Here is a 17792-nt window from a genome sequence, read left to right as displayed (position 1 = left end):
AACATGAAAAACAGTAACAGTGAAGCTTGCCTATAAAAGATGAACAAAATGAGAGGAGGGGTTGAGAGGAAAAAGTGGGGTGGTGTAAGACAGTTTTGCCATCTGTTCTTTTCTGTAAAGACGCGACCGAACACACATACACCTCAGAACATGTAGAGCACAAATATCAACTCACTTACAACTTTAGCAATCAGTACAAACACGGTATCGAGAGCACTCGATGCCAGTGGCCAAAACACACACACACACTCCTCAAACAACACATGAGCTAATAGTGGCAGAGAAAATTCCAATCAGTCTCACCATCACAGCGATAAATTGGGATTTCTCTCTATGGAAGCATCCCATCGGAGGAGCCAGAAGCTGTTCAGCTGAACAGACACATCTATTTTCCACAGTTTATTATCTTTCTCTCTCACACATCATCACTACATTCATTCATTTTCTTTTTATATCTCCCTTTATTTTTACTCGTTTAGTTTTTCCACTGGATCTGGGCTCGGCTGATGCCTGTGGTTGTCTGTTACGCTTTAAATTACTGTTCGACCCATATGTATTTTTTGACAGCAGATGCCGATAACTTGGAAAGCAGGTGGGCCGATAGCCGATATAAAGCCTATATGATTTTATTTTTATTATTATTATTAATATTTAAGAAATTTGAATATTTAAAAAAATTCTAAAAATAAATGTGTAAAAGAAACATGCTTATACTTTAGATGACCTTATTTTTCACAAATAAATAAATATTTTATACAAATATAATTAAAAAGAAAGTAAACACCGTAACCAACAGGGCACTCAGTATTCTGGAAAGTTTGTGTGCATTGGGAATCATATTTTTCAAATAAAGCCAATTTAACACTCATTTTACACACAGCACACAGAGAAAATGACATGAATCTGACAGTGGGTGAATGCATAAAGCGCAGCACAAGTTTAAAGCATTCAATTAACACGAGCCGACCGTCACACAGAGAACACATGATCATGCTGGATACACATACACACTTCACCAGCTCTCACAGCTGGATTCGACGGAGTTTGCAAGGTTTGTGAAATTAAATGTTCATTAGTCATTCAAAGATTTGTTTAAATAATATAAATGCGTATTTGCTTAATGCTGACGGCAAACGAGAAAGTATTATAATGTTTGCCTTTCTATTACTAATATGCCTAATATAAAATAAATCATTATAATACTTTCTGTATACATTGATTCCTATCTGATAATTAGACAGACTTCTTTTCATATTAGACAGAGCTGTTAATGACGACGACAAACAAGAGAGAGAGAGAGTGTGAGCACTATGTGGGCTCAGACGCTGCCTTTCTCAGCACTGTCAAAATAAATGTCCTGCCTCGAACATAACGGCCAAGCAGAAAAACTTATCGGCCGATGCCGATATTTGAAAAATGCCCAATATCAGCCAATATACAGGCCTTGGCGATATATCGGTCAACCACTACTTTGAATAGCGCTGATGTTATGATATCTATCTGTCTGACATTAACAAGCTTCTGTTTGAAAGGGTGACAAGCTACGCAATATCGCGTTCATTATCGAAGGCGATTCATCTACAATAATGAACGCGATATTGCGTAGCTTGTCAATGATCTATGGCTCTGTCTATTAAGTGTTGCTCCATTTGAAAAAAGGTGATGGGGTTTAAGCCGTAATCACGGAACTAGATTTACTGACTAGATGTGCATGATCATATCGTTAGATATATCGCCCAGCCCTACCCAGAACACATTAATGGCAAGCACCACTCACATTATTTCCAGAAAATGTATCTAGTTGTTTTGTTTATTCCTTCAATTCATTGCTCTAATACACCTCTAAGATAATCACTGCTCTTTAGCAACCACCATTTTAGTAAATTTCCACAATGTTGGGCTAGACTGAAGAGGCAGTGCAAGTGATCTGTGTTCACCTGTAATACCACAATAATAATGCACTTTATACAACAAAAGGGCTGTTTTAGTAATATTATTGAACTTGGCTGGGACCTGCAAGCTTGAACATAACAAGCAGAGGAGGCTGAAGCTCATGCAGAGAGATTTGAGAAGATCTAAAAGGTCAACAGGCTTCTTGAGTCTCTAATGCACTCCAGACTGCATCGGTAAACAACACCTGAACCCATGAGAAGAGAGAGAGAGAGAGAGAGAGAGAGAGAGAGAGAGAGAACGATGGTGAATAGAGCGTCGCTCATTCAGTGTTTTTCAAATACACTGGAGGAGAAAACTAACGTTTACCTCAATTCTATGTCTGCATTCTTTTTGCTTTTGTATTTAAATGCAGGGTTGTTGTACAGAATTTACAATTCACACAAATCAAAACTATTGTAACATTCCTTTGATAAGTTATTTAACAATAAAATAATGTTAGACTAGACTGTTATTTATTAGCGTGAACAAAACTTCTAAAAACCTTCTATACAATAATCATAATACGCTTTGTAAATTTTAAAACAAAACAAAAGCCTTAACTTTCCAAAAACGTTATCATAATTTTATAATTCAAACCATGTTGTTTTGATGCATTTTAGTATATGACAGATCACTGTAGCCTTCTCATTTCAAGCAACATCATCTCTTAATTTTTACTACGAGTTTCTTGCACAAAATGAACATGAATAAATATGTTGAAAGAAATAGTACAATTTAGAGCAATATATAATGTTTAATGTAATCATATTACAAATATATTATATTCTTCCATATCCTTTTGTCTTCATTATTTAATGTATCTTTGAATAAATCTGTCATAAAAACAAGCCACCATTTAAATGTCTATATTTCAAAAACAAACTGAAGTAGAAACAATTATATCATAAAAAAAAAAAAAATAAATAAATAAATAAATATATATATATATATATATATATATATATATATATATATATATATATATATATATATATATATATATATATATATATACATACATACAGTGGGGCTCGAAAGTTTGGGCACCCCTTGCAGAATCTGTGAAAATATGAGTGATTTTCAAAAAATAAGAGAGATCATACTAAATGCATGTTATTTTTTATTTAGTACTGTCCTGAGTAAGATATTGTACATAAAAGATATTAACATTTAGTCCACAAGAAAAAAAAATGCAGAAATTATTAAAATAACCCTACTCAAAAGTTTGGGAACTCTTGGTTCTTAGTACTGTGTTCTGTTACCTGATGATCCTCGACTGTCTTTCTGTTTTGTGATGGTTGTGCATGAGTCCCTTGTTTGTTCTGAACAGTTAAACTGAGCAGAGTTCTTCAGAAAAATCTTTAAGGTCCTGCAGATTCTTCAGTTTTCCAGCATCTTTGCATGTTTGAACCCTTTCCAGCAGTGACTTTATGATTTTGAGATGCATCTTTTCAGACTGAGGACATTTGAGGGACTCAAACACAACTATTAAAAAAGATTCAAACATTCACTGATGCTCCAGAATGAAACAAGATGCATTAAGAGCGGAAGGGTTCAAATATGCAAAGATGCTGGAAAACTGAAGAATCTGGAGGACCTTAAAGATTTTTCTGAAGAACGCTGCTCAGTTTAACTGTTCAGAACAGACAAGGGACTCATGCACAACCATCACAAAACAGAAAGACAGTCAAGGATCATCAGGTAACAGAACACAATAATAAGAACCAAGGGTTCCCAAACTTTTGAGTGGGGTTATTTTAATAATTTCAGCATTATTTTTGTCTTGTGGACTAAATGTTAATATCTTTTATGTACAATATCTTACTCAGGACAGTACTAAATAAAATATAACATGCATTTAGTATGATCTCTCTTATTTTTTGAAAATTACTCATATTTTCACAGATTCTGCAAGGGGTGCCCAAACTTTCGAGCCCCACTGTGTGTGTATATATATATATATTAAAATAGCCTTTTATGCAAGTTCTGTTCATGTGTGACTCCTTTGAAAGGTTACAAAGATTAGGTAGAACTTAAGTACTACTACAGTCCACTAAGTTTTTCTGGAAAACGGGTCTTTGCCAACTTGACAGAAGAACTCTGACATTTACAATTCTCTGCTATTTATTCAACAAATCCATATTCAGCAATAAGAACTAAATAGTAATATTCACAAAAAACAGCATGCTGGAGATGGCCTAACCTTTCAAGTGTCCTGACAACTCAATAATGGCCTATAGAAGACTTCTTCTAAAAATAAGAACACTCTGATTGGATTGAAGCAGAAAAAGAGGGACAGAAAAAGAGACATATAAAATGACAGGGATGCTCCTGAGATTATGTGAAGCCGACCTGCACCCGAGAAGATAAGTGATGTGTTGAAAATACAATATGCAAGCACCTCACGCTGTCGCCACGGCAACAGTCATGAGCATCCCCCATATGTCCTAATTATTCAGATTCTCCCAGATGGAGATGACATGACTCTTCAGTAATTACTCGAACGAGTTTCCCAGAGAATCTACCACTTGGTATGAGCTGGACGACACAGCGAAGTGAGGAAGAGAGAGAGAGAGAGAGAGAGAGACAGAGAGAGATATCTGTTTAAATCACAATATGAACACATCCTTCATCTGCTCATATTCAGTCTGAAGGCTTCCCTTTTTAGGTCACCATGCTCCCAAATCACACCACACACATACTGTGAATATATGTGCGTAACAACAGCATGCCAAGTACTAAAACGTTGTGAATGTGTACCTTTAAAGGGATAGTTCACCCCAAAATTACCCCATGATCTACTAACCCTCAAGACCTAGGTGTATATGGCTTTCTTCTTTCAGATGAATACAATTATTAGAATACAGATGAATACAATCGTTATATAAATAAAAATGTCCTGGCTCTTCCAAGCTTTATGATGGCAGTGAATGGGGATTGAGATTTTGACTCCCAAAAAAGTGCATCCATCCATCATGAAAAGAGCTTCACATGGCTCCGTTAAAATATAGGTCTTCTTAAACAAAGCAATGCGTTTATGTATCCACTATCCAAGTCAAACTATCCATAGGACCTGACCAGGTCACATACAGGCATCCCCACAAAGCTGTTTTAAATAGACCAGAGACAAAAAGTCATAGTCGCAAAGTCATAAATTTATGATAAGACCTTCACGTTAACATTATTGCAGCACCGGCAGCGCTCCGAGCATCATAATTACACTGAGTGATGCAATGTCATGAGGAACTAGAAGTCTGAAGGGCTTTTAATTAGAAGGATTTAATTATCCTGATTACAGGAGGACAAAACATGCCAGGCAATAAAGGGGAAAATGTCAATTAACATATTAATGTTTGACATCAGCCTGAGGTGAAAAACTTAAAGAATTCTGCAAACTTGAGCTACTTCAAAGCAAAAAACAAAACCTAACAGAACTAACAATAAAATGTAAAGCTCAGAAAATGCAGTGCCTTATTTATCTCTTACTTATCTCATCATGTATTATTTATTTATTTAATTTTCAATAATGGTGATATGATTTTTAAACACATTTACAATATTTCAGTATACATTAAGTGTTTCCCATTCATTGATTTATTTGTGGCAGCCCACCAAAAACATCAACACTACTTTAACTTTATCATCAAGCGACAGCTGAAAACTCATCTCTTTCAAAGCTACTTGACTTCATAAAAAAAAAGGTCTTTCTCTTTATTTATTCCTTCTCATTCTAACTTACTTATTTGAAATGCCTAAAACTTACTGTTATTAAAAGTATTACAAGCACTTCCAGTATCACAAGAATCACTTGTGATATGTATCCCCCAAATGTAAATCACTTTGGATAAAAGCGTATGTAAATGTAAATACTGATATTTTACTGATATTAACCTCAATAAATAAACATCAATCACTGCACATTTCAAAATCAAAACATCAGATGAGTGTTTTATATGAATGTATCTTTGAAGGGGACTGATTGTCTTCATAAAAGTTCGCTGGCATTTTAATTTTATTTGATAAAGCAGCATTTATGAGCTTGTTTATGCGCTGCTTTGTATACAGCCGTTACTGCGGGAACCTGCCGTTTTTGACGCTCCAAAAGCGCCTCCTGCTGGCAGAGAATGAATTAGCATTTTCAATAAACCCATCTCCATCAACATGTGTTTTTGTTTTGTTGTTTTCTACAACAACTCTGAGCACTTGTCATATTCTTTATCCTGGCTGAAGCACTTTTGTTTCAATCTATAAGAATAATCAGCCTATGTTATAGTTTGAGTTTAAAGATGTTGATATTAATATTAATATGATGAGTCTGACAGTCTTATGTTTATTTGACTGGAATTTCCCGTTTCTTCTTTGTATGAATACAAATAAAAGTTGAACATTCATTTATTCGTAAACAGTATCTGAACATTGTTTGTTTGACTAGTTTCAACACAGGCTAAATCTTAACACCCACTGGGTAGGCTCAATGACTATGTTTACATGCGCACGAACAATGCGATTATAATCAGAGCAAGGACTCAACCGCATTATGATGTTGGTTATTACTAAGATCATGGTTATTTTTTCCCTGCCATGATTCATACACCCCACTGCACAGCACAAATGATGGACTCAGAAAGAGCAGGTGTGTTACTGGCCGCGGTTTTAATTTATTTACGTCTAATGCAAAACACATTTGTATGGTTGTATTCCATGCTTTTTCGGTGCCATAGAAATGTGATGGCAATTCGTTTGCCTACACTGCCGTCGCATTCTACTCGCCGTTTCTGGATGAGGGTAAGGAGCAGATCGGTGGTCAAGGAATTGTGTTTTTCACAGAAATGCCATTGGCCATTGGTTCTAATCTGTATATTACTACAGTTGTGCATCACGTCATTCATGTATGTCACAAGCACATGCGCACTTTGATCAGAGCAGCAATACTGGGATTAAGGTGTTTACATGCCTGTATATTTTGATAAAAAACGAAAAAGTTTAATCGCAATATTGCCAAAATCTCATTATAATCGCATTAAGACAGTGCATGTAAACACTCAATGAGTGTTTGTGGGAGTACTAGAAGAAACTTTAGTGCTTGACTTTACTTTTGTACCTCCTAAAAAAAATGGGAAGAAATAATAGAGGGGTATGAACCAAGTGGGCATGTTGCATAACAACTGCGTAAAAGGCTTGTCAGCAATGTTCCTCTCATAGAATGCAGTGCTGTCGTCTGTCAATGCAGATCGGTCATTACAGACAGACCTCGGAGAACTCTGATGATGTAAGATACACAGTTCACGACCCAGATATGTCTTTTTAACCATGCTCAAATTCCACCAGATTCAAAAGTTGACATTTCAAGCAGCGTTAGGTCAGGAAAACACAAAAACCTAGAATACTGGCTGCCATTTAATTTGCGAAGTGTATCCATATTGATTTAGCCAGTGAACAGCGCTGGCTTGACATGCAGTAATGATTAAGGGGTCACTGGCTGACAGCTCTTCCACAGGAAACATTTAATATGGTCATGAATTTCATTCAGAAGCTCCGAACATCATCCAGAGAACCCCGTGTAACGGATAGTTTGCAATTCTAATAGAGTGAATACATCTCCACACGGTTCTCAGGGGGAAAGTCAGAGTTGTTTTAGTATATTGTGAGTGTCTTTCTGACAGCAGCTGTACACAGGCAGGCTGTGTGAATTAAATGACATAAATAATCGGGAGCAGAGGTGTTTTTCATGTGAAGGCAAAGAGATTGTGTTTGTATCGTCTCTCGTTCGCTGTATACAGCAAAGAACGCACATTAAATCAGTGTCTATACGGCGCCATACATATTTCTGTCTCCACAGATTACGGACGTGAATCAATTTTGCCCAGCCATGAAATCTCATTTCAAATCAGCCTGTTACCAAACGCAGACATGTCAATCAATCTCTGGCAGTATGAGAGATGAGGGAGCAATGGATGGATGGATGGAGACCAGAAGTCCTTCAGAAGTCCTTAAAGCAGAGTCAGTCAAACTCCCTGTTGATTGTGTTTCCTGAAGCGGTGTAACCAACAATGTTTAACGTTCTACCACGTAAAAAACAAAGCATAACCTTATGAAAGAAATGTTGACATATATGTGAACACAAGCCTGAATCTACATAGTTCCACACTATAGTCAAATGCATGTCTGTGTGTGTGTGTGTGTGTGTGAGGGAGAAAAGGAGAAAGATATTCTTAAAATATGAAAGGAAGGTGGGAGAATACCAAGATTTGCATTTCCAGAAGGAAATACCAGATCTCACAAGGCAGGAGAATAAATGTTTATAAGTTTGTTTTGAGGCTTGGCTTCAGCATAAACAAAATAACACACCAGAGCTGCTTTACCACTGATGAAGAAGAAAAAGAAGAAGGTGAACAAGACAGAGGAGAAGGTGGATGACATTAATGAGAAGATGATTAAGAAGAATAAGAATAGTAAGAAGTAGGAGAAGGAGAAGAAGGAGGAAAAAGAGGAGAAGATGAAGAACAACAACGAAGAAGACAGAATGATGAAGAATAAAAAAGAATAAAAAGAAACACAAAGAAAGGCATGAATAAACATGAAGGGCGTAAACGGTGATCGTGCCATAGAGGATCATACGGGACATTGATCAGTAGCTTCAAAGCAGATTAGTCTGGTCTGGAAAGATGACATCTAAAGAACATGAGCGTGTGGCTCTGATATTAACTTAACAGAGTGAAGACAAAGAGTGATCTCCCCATCAAAGCTTCTATTACAGAGAACCTCAAAGTTCAAAGCTGAGCAAAAAAATCATAGCAACAGATCATTAGATAAGCATAACCATTACTTGATGTGATTAAGTTTTTTGACCTGGTGGACAATAATACTTTCTGAAGGAGGGACCTAAGCTATCATAGAGACTAAGAGATGTATTCATTTTACCTTCTGGTATGTTATTACCCAGAACACCCTCTGACTAATGACTAAAACATGTAAGGCTGGAAACACATGAAAGGTTGAAAATGATTGGCGGTTCAAGAGGAGAATGCTCTTCATGGCCATCCCTCCTCTCATCCTAATCCTCACCACCCCTTTCTCCTCTCTTCCTCTTGACTGGCCTAAACGCTTAATCACGCCTTGTCTCCCCAGTGGAGTAAAAAGAGGCCAGGGGTCCCATTGGCTGAGCCATCTGGTGTGTGGTCTGTGATGCTGTGCTCTGATTGGTTAACAATCTGAGGGCAGAGTTAAGAGGTCCCCAGTTACCAGCTGAGAAGGGCAGGGCAGGGCATGTCATCAGCCATGACAACACACATTATACACACACACACACACACACACACACACACACACACACGCTCCTCAGTGGACAAAGAACCAAAAGGCTTATGAGACAGGGCTCAGAGATCTAATTATGCATACATATAACATACATTTAATACTTAAAAATATCATATTTCACATTTTAACCTAAGAACTGCACTGCCACTTGTGTCTCTTCAGTCAACAATTATTTTAACCTCATCAGTTTGCTATTTTAATACAGAGGTTTACTTAATCCATTTCCATTAAGACTACATGAATAGTTTGCACTGAAAATTGCATGAACTGGGCAGGGATTTGTAGTTCCCCAGCATGCTTTGTAGCAGACTGGATTGGGAGAATGAATATTGAAATTAGTGTTATAGGGCATGTCTTCAACCATGACAACACGCATTATACACACACACATTAACACACATTAAAATGAAAATCCTGGCTGGGACGTGTCCCGTATGAACAGTGCATATGTTCACCCTAATATAAACTATACAGGTGCTGTTCATATAATTAGAATATCATCAAAAAGATTATTTATTTCACTAATTCCATTCAAAAAGTGAAACTTGTATATTTATTCATTACACACAGACTGATTGATATATTTCAAATGTTTATTTCTTTTAATTTTGATGATTATTACTGACAACTAAGGGAAATCCCAAATTCAAGATCTCAGAAAATTTGAATATTGTGAAAAGGTTCAATATTGAAGACACCTGGTGCCACAGTCTAATCAGCTAATTAACTCAAAACACCTGCAAAGCCTTTAAATGGTCTCTCAGTCTAGTTCTGTAGGCTATAGAATCATGGGGAAGACTGGCTGACATTTGTCCAAAAGACGACCATTGACACCTTGCACAATTGATTTCAATTATTTCCGACAGCACCGACTAGTGGTTGAAGTAATTGATTACTCGACTACTTGACTAGTCTATGCAAGCCCTGGTGTCTTTCTTTCTTCAGTCAAAAAGAAATGAAGGTATTTGAGGAAAACATTCCATGATTTTTATCCATATAGTAGACTTCAACAAGGTCTACTATAGTTGAAGGTCCAAAATGCAGTTTTCAATGCAGCTTCAAAGGGCTCTACACGATCCCAGAAAAAGAATAATGGTCTTCTCTTGCGAAATGATTGGTCATTTGGCCAAACACAAACATTTACATACTTTTTAACCACAAATGCTCTTCTTTCACTAGCCCTGTGATGCACGTCCGCAACTTTATACATTATGTAATCCTGCTGGAAGTGTCACACGGGGTTAGTTCTTTTTCGGTGTACTTTGCCTTAAAGAGGCAGGGTATGGCAAATTTTCTCCTCCAACTTTAAAATAGTCTTTTTTTTTTTTTTTTTGAAAAAAAGATGTTTGATTTTCTTTGCACGTTTTCTTTGTAAACACTGGGTCGATACTTCTGCCAACTTCACATGAGTCCTTTCCAACATGACTATGTAATGCATGAGGTCGAGCTAGTGCAAGACGAGCATTTTTGGTTAAAAAGTATAGAAATGTTTATTTTGTTTAGAAAATGATTTTTTTTAACTAGATAAGACCTTTATTCCTTGGCTGGGATCGTGTAGGGCCCTTTAAAGCTGCACTGAAACTACAGTTTGGACCTGCAGGCCACTGGGTCCCACTGAAGTCCACTATAAAGAAAAAAATCCTGGAATGTTTTCCTCAAAAAATTTTATTTATTTATTTTCAAATGAAGAAAGAAAGACCCAAACATCTAGGTTGACATTGAGTAAATTCTCAAGAAAGTTTTATTCTGAAAATGAACTAATTCTTTAAAGTCCCTGTAAAGTCAATTCTAAAAATTGTTTCTAAATGCATTATAAATGTTACAAATGTATTGGGCGGGGCTAAAATGGGGGTTTGATGATACACTGGAGCCCCCGAGCCATGGCCCATCCCTTAACACTATAACTAGAGCACATTCGTATCAGTTCACCCGCTCAGTTGCAAGTTGTCCATACTGTTAACACAATAGGACACCCGTTCTCAATTCCAGTCCTCGCACTCCCAGCTCTGCATATTTTGCATGTCTCTCTTTGTTAACACACCTGATTCAGAATCAGCTCATTAGAAGTGAAATCAGTGCATGAACTGTGTTCCCATTGACATGGTCCCTACACAGTGTTCATTGCTCCCTACTCCCTGAGCAGGTGAAAACTGTTGAAAGTTAGCTCACTTCAGAACATTAATTCCTGGATTACATGGATAAGAGTTACTTCATATACCTCGGTAAATAAATACAATTTAAATTCACATCTTGCACACTTCAGTGCACTTTGATTGCAAATATATATGTTCCAATTGAACTGAAATCATGGTGGAATATCCTGTGATGTCCATTTCACACTTACGTTCGATAAAACAAATTTCTGAAGCCATAAAAGAAACATACAAAATGTGCAGAGCAGGGGGCGCGAGGAATATTTCCTTTACAGAGACTTCAAGTTCTTCATTGGAGTGACACTTCAAGCTAAACACTCAAGTCTTCTACAGTTTCATGTTTTCCAGAAACCAAACAGGTGCCTGGAGCTGTATCACTCACTACAGCACAACGTGACTTGAGCATGAAACTAAGGGGGAACTACAGAATCACCAACATCAAATCAGTGCAGAATTATGTAAGAGTAAGAGCGACAGTCTCTATTCAGAACAGTTCTTAAATTGCTGTAATGGATCTCTTTCCTCTCTTTTTCTCTCTGTGCCTTAGAACTCATTAGACTTACTTCATTCATTGTTAATGAATAATTAATTAAAAGCCATATAATGAAAGTTAATGGGGATCCAAAATGACAAAGAGCACCATAAAAGTATCATAAAAGTGGTCCATAGAATTTGTGTGCTACCTTCTAAGTCTTGTGAAACAAATTTAACCTAACCTCACTAGCAGAACTTGCACCATTATGCACCTTTACTCATTTCAAGCTTATATTTCAAACTGATATATTTAACTGAAAAGCTTATCTGAAGACCTCATCGGGGCATCAATAGGGTCACAGTAGAGACATTGAGCACAAACATCATACACAAGTGCTTCTCTCTTAAAAACTGTTCTTGTGGCTTGAAATGTGTGTCTTGTTCTTGTGCAGTGTGAGTGAGATCCAAAACCGCAGCTCACTCCCCGCTTCCTTCAACAATCCCCTTTACAGCTCTACATAAAACCCAGGAAAGCCATCTCTCATAAAGACTTCACTGCCCACATTGATCCATGAGAACAGAGCTCAAACAAAACGAAGGCTGAGATGGCCACAGTGCACAAACTAAACACAGGGACCACATCTCAATAAACCAAAGGAAAATTCTGTATTAAAAACCAATACAGGAATTATGGAGTTCTATAGACACCACTGCATTGTTTGAAACGTTACTTGATCAGCAAAGAAGCATACAGGTGCATTTCAATAAATTTGAATGTCGTGGAAAAGTTCATTTATTTCAGTAATTCATCTCAAATTGTGAAACTCATTTATTAAATAAATTCAGTGCACACAAACTGAAGTAGTTTAAGTGTTTTTTTTAATTGTGATGATTTTTGCTCACATTTAACAAAAACCCACAAATTCACCATCTCAACAAATTAGAAAACTTCGTAAGACCAAAAAAAAAATTTTTGTTGGCCTTCTGGAAAGTATATTATTTTACTGTACATATTCTCAATACTTGGTAGGAGCTCCTTTTGCTTTAATTATTGCTTCAGCTCATCTGCATTGTTTGGTATCGTTTCTCATTGTCCTCTTGACAATAGCCCATAGATTCTCATGCCAGTTCATGCTGGAAAATGAAATCAGCATCTTCAAAAAGCTGGTCAGCAGAAGGAAGCATGAATTGCTCCAAAATTTCTTGGTAAATGGGTGCAGTGTCTTTGGATTTAAAAAAACACAATGGACCAACCCCAGCAGATGACATTGCACCCCAAATCATCACAGACTGTGGAAACTTAACATTGGACTTCAAACTACTTGGGCTATAAGTTGCTCCACCCTTCTTCCAGACTCTAGGACCTTGGTTTCCAAATGAAACACAAAACTTGCTCTCCTCTGATAAGAGGACTTTGGACCACTGGGCAACAGTCCAGTTCTCCTTCTCCGTAGCTCAGGTAAGACGCCTCAGATGTTGTCTGGTTCAGGAGTGACTTAACAAGATGAATACGACAATTGTAGCATAATTCCTTGACACATCTGTATGCCTTGACCCCAGCCTCAGTCCATTCCTTGTGAAGTTCACTCAAATTCTTGAATCGATTTTGCTTGACAATCCTCGTAAGGCTGCGGTTCTCTCGGTTGGTTGTGCATCTTTTTCTTCCACACTTTTTCCTTCCACTCAACATTAACATGCTTGGATACAGCACTCTGTGAACAGCCAGCTTCTTTGGCAATGGATGTTTGTGACTTAACCTCCTTGTGAAGGGTGTCAATGATTGTCTGAGACCATTTTGAAGGCTCAGGAAACTTTTGCTGGTGTTTTGAGTCGATTAGCTGATTGGCATGTCACCATATTGTAATCTGTTGAGATTTTGAATTGGTGGGTTTTTGTTAAATGTGAGCCAAAATCATCACAATTAAAAGAACCAAAGACTTAAATTACTTCAGTCTGTGTGCATTGAATTTAATACATAAGTTTAACAATTTTAGTTGAATTACTGAAATGAATGAACTTTTCCACAACACTAATTTATTGAGATGTACCTTTATAAGAATGATTTCTGAAGGATGATGTAACACAGAAGCCTGCAGTAATGCCTGCTGAAAATCAAGATTGGCATCAAAAGAAATAAAATTCCACTTAACAATATATTAAATTAGAAAACAGTTATATTTCACAAATTACAAAAACTCCTTTAATTTTTTTTTTTTAAGAAAATCATAACAACCCCAAACTTTTGACCAGTTGTGTATATTTAATCCAAAATATTTCCCCTAAAATAACAAATCAAATCAACAATTGAAACACTTACTGAACGGTTATAATGAATTATTCAAATGTTCTTCTATGAAAGCATGTGCTGCTGAATTTAATTTCAACAGACAAATCAACTGATTTTTCTTTGTCTTTAAAACTGTATTAGTGTAATAAATATAAATAAATATTTTTTTAACATTTTATAATTTGCTTCATATCAAGCCGAAAAACTCGTATACAGCTTCTTTTATACCCCTGACCCCTGCACACCTCAAATCACTGCTGAGAGCCTCTCCAGTCAGCAGGATTCCACAGACTCTAGCTCATCCAGCTTTAGTACTGCACTTGTGATCTTGTCTAGCTGCTTTGGTAAATGCCACTAAGCTAGTTTGCTGAGAAAATGTCCGTAAATGTCAATGTCCCTCCTGTAGTAGTAGGTATGTCTCTCTCTCTCTCTCTCTCTCTTATGTAACAGAGCTCTTCCGATGCTCATGTAAAGTCACATGAGAGTGACCGTGCTCAATATTTCTGTGTGCCTATATAACAAATATTATGGAATACAGGATAGAGATGGTTGTATAAAACAATTGGCATGGGAGAGTCTTGCTAAGATTATTATATGGGCTGAATGACAAAATGAAATGGCTTTTTGATAAGAGGTGTGCTGGTGTTTTTCTAAGTAAAAAAATTCACAATTTCACAGAGAACACTTTAGAGCAGTTAAGGTACGTCACAGAGAAATTTCAGAGAAATTGTGTGTGCAAAAATGGTAAATTGTTTCCAGCCACACTTTTACAGTGCATTTTGTCTCACATTTTCTTCAAAACCTACTAAGTGCTTTTCAAAAAGGGGGGTTTATTTTATGAAAGGGTTTGCTTACAACAAATGATCTTGATTTGTTTTCCTAACAAGAAAGGAAAAACACTCCCAGAGAGCAGGAACATGTAGAAGAGCGTATCAGTGAGTTACTGTATCTCACAGCATCACGACTAAAGCTCTACATAGTGCTCAACTCACTCTAGATAACATACATCAAACCAATACGATAGCTGGGAGACTCTAAAGGAGAGGATTGGAGTGTGAGTGTGAGTGTGTGTGTGAATCTGACACACAACAAGAGTAAAAAAAAAAAAGATGCAAATATACAGGAAGTGACATGAGGAGGGAATATCTCGGTGAGAGAGAATAATCCCAAGAGACACATGTTCTACCAACCTGATTCAGTCTAACAAAGAGTTTGACTACAGCTGCTGGACTTGAAAACACACACACACACACACTTCACATCAATGTCTGACTAAGTTTACTGCCTCTCAACCACTCTGAACAGAGGAAACCATGACAACCGAGCAGAGAAAGAGTGTAGAGGAGGCAGGAGATGATATCAGCGAGGCAAATGGAGAAAATGCTGAGAGGAGGTGGAAGAGAGATCCACAGAGATCAAGTGAATATATGGCTTTAATAACCAGAAAGAATCCATTTCCATTTCCAACTGAAATTAACAGATAAACAAGTTGATGAAGAGATACATAAATACGTTGATGACTAATGTATTTTATTTTTATGCTTTCGTGAGAAAATAATCTGGCAACGTGAATTCCCCATTGACAAGTTATGGAAATAACAAATACGATTATATTTGCTGCTGTTAATATACTCTTGCTAATATCCTCTATGGAAACATTGTGTCATTTGAAATGTACATCCTTTATTGAGCAAGAAAGCCTTTTAATGTTTAATAACAGCCATCAATTATTAAATGGCATCTTCAGCACTGAACAAAAAAGGTTCAAACAATAAAAACAGTATCAGTCAAAGCCAATCCAAAAACACTGTTATAACTGTTTCAAAGCAGTTAATGAGGCTTGTCAGTGTATGTTAATGAGAGCTGGGGTCATTTGTTAAAGAGCTCATGACTGGCAGAGACTGAGGAGGGCTTTGATTTGGTTTTGGGTTTTTAATGGTCTCTTCACTGGTAAGGTCATCAAAACTAGACAAAAGCTGAATGCGTCCTGCTGAAGAGATCTTTTTCCCCTGTGAAAATATCTACATATCAGGGGCTGAATTCTCTTAGTGAATTCTCACTCGCTCTTTTGTTCTCTCGAGATCTTCCTTTCACTGTGTGTGTGTGTGTGTGTGTGCGTGTGTGACCCTGGTCTTAAGTCGCTGGTGTATATTTGTAGAAATAGCCAAAAATACACTGTATGGGTCCAAATTATTATTTATGCCAAAAATCATTAGAATATTAAGTAAAGATCATATTCCATAAAGATATTTTATATATTTCCTACTGTAAATATATAAAAACATAATTTTTGATTAGTAATATGCATTGCTAGGAATTCATTTGGACAACTTCAAAGGCGATTTTCTCAGTATTAAATTTATTTCACTCTCAGTTTCCAGATTTTCCAGCTTCTAGATGTTGTATAAATCTCAATTTCGAAAAATATACACTTAAGAATGGTTCTGTGGTCCAGGGTCACATATATAAAATTTCATTTTTTATTTTAAGTTCAAACTAAATTTGATATACTTTTTTAAATAAAACCATGAACCATGGTTAGTAAAACAACACTAATCATGCTTCCTGCTTCCTCAGTCCTGAAGCACAGGAGAACTGACTTTGTAATACTAGCGCGCACACACACACACACACACACACCATGTGATTGTATAAACAGGGGCGGATGAGGGGGAAACTAATAACATCTTGTGGGGCGATTGCCTCTTTTCCTGAATTACCAATTATATACATTATCATACAGACACACACACAGTCACTCACTCTCAAATCTCACGTAATTCAGTGTGAAATGATGGGCTGGGGAGGGGGTGTTTGCAGTGGATTAGTGCTTTCCTGTTAACTCAATGGATTCTCTGTCGTGAATGAAATAAGCTCTCTCTCAGCGTTCATTACCCCTCCATCCCTTCCAGCGTGATCTGTGCCTTTCTGCCAGCCTTTCCTCCATTTAACGTTCTCTGAAAGCCCTTTATGTAACTCAACCTTACAGCCGGAGCAAATGAACGCCAGACTAAACAACCACAACAAGTGCATCTCCTCAGTCCAGCATTACCCACAAACCCCTGCTGACCGCTTCTGCCCATGACTTCCACCCTAAGATAAAGAGCCCATCTGACTTTAAACAGTCAACACAACATTTGAATATTCATGAGAACAGCATGTACTTTGGGTCTCATACAAAATTTGGCATATTACATTCAGCCATGGAAATGTAGTCGAGGCATATTTTATGTGACAGACGAGACGAGAAGAAAAAAGGAGAAAGGAAAAGTGAGAAAGAAAGAACTGAGTAAGTGACAAATGATACAGGGGAAAAGGAAACAGAAGAAAAGAAAGTAGAGAGAAGGATGAGAAATGGACAGAAAGGAACCCAGAGAAGGAAACCGTTATATTTCAGTATTATTTATACTATTTTAGTATTTATTATTATTCTGAATTTGCTGTTATTTTTTTGTTTTCAGTTTTCGTTTTTTATTTTTATTTTATTTTTACTTATTTTTTCAGTACCAAGGCAACATTTCTACATTAATTTTTTTAATTTAATATAATAATTTTAACAATACTTTTACTTCAATATTGTATTTGGCCTGATAGTCATCACAGATCAAACAGTTACTAAACAACAAAAC

The 17792-nt window shown here is 36.7% G+C and overlaps 1 protein-coding gene across 2 annotated transcripts in view; it reads right to left on the bottom strand.

Annotated features, from left to right (window-relative positions):
• The window catches only part of LOC127957413 (active breakpoint cluster region-related protein), a 186693-nt gene that overhangs the window by 136001 nt on the left and 32900 nt on the right, over positions 1 to 17792 (bottom strand). The window lies entirely within an intron of this gene.

Source organism: Carassius gibelio, chromosome B5 (genome assembly GCF_023724105.1).
Source record: "Carassius gibelio isolate Cgi1373 ecotype wild population from Czech Republic chromosome B5, carGib1.2-hapl.c, whole genome shotgun sequence".
NCBI lineage: Eukaryota > Metazoa > Chordata > Actinopteri > Cypriniformes > Cyprinidae > Carassius > Carassius gibelio.
Note: the sequence above shows the minus strand (reverse complement) of the source record. Positions and strands in the feature narration are given on the sequence as shown.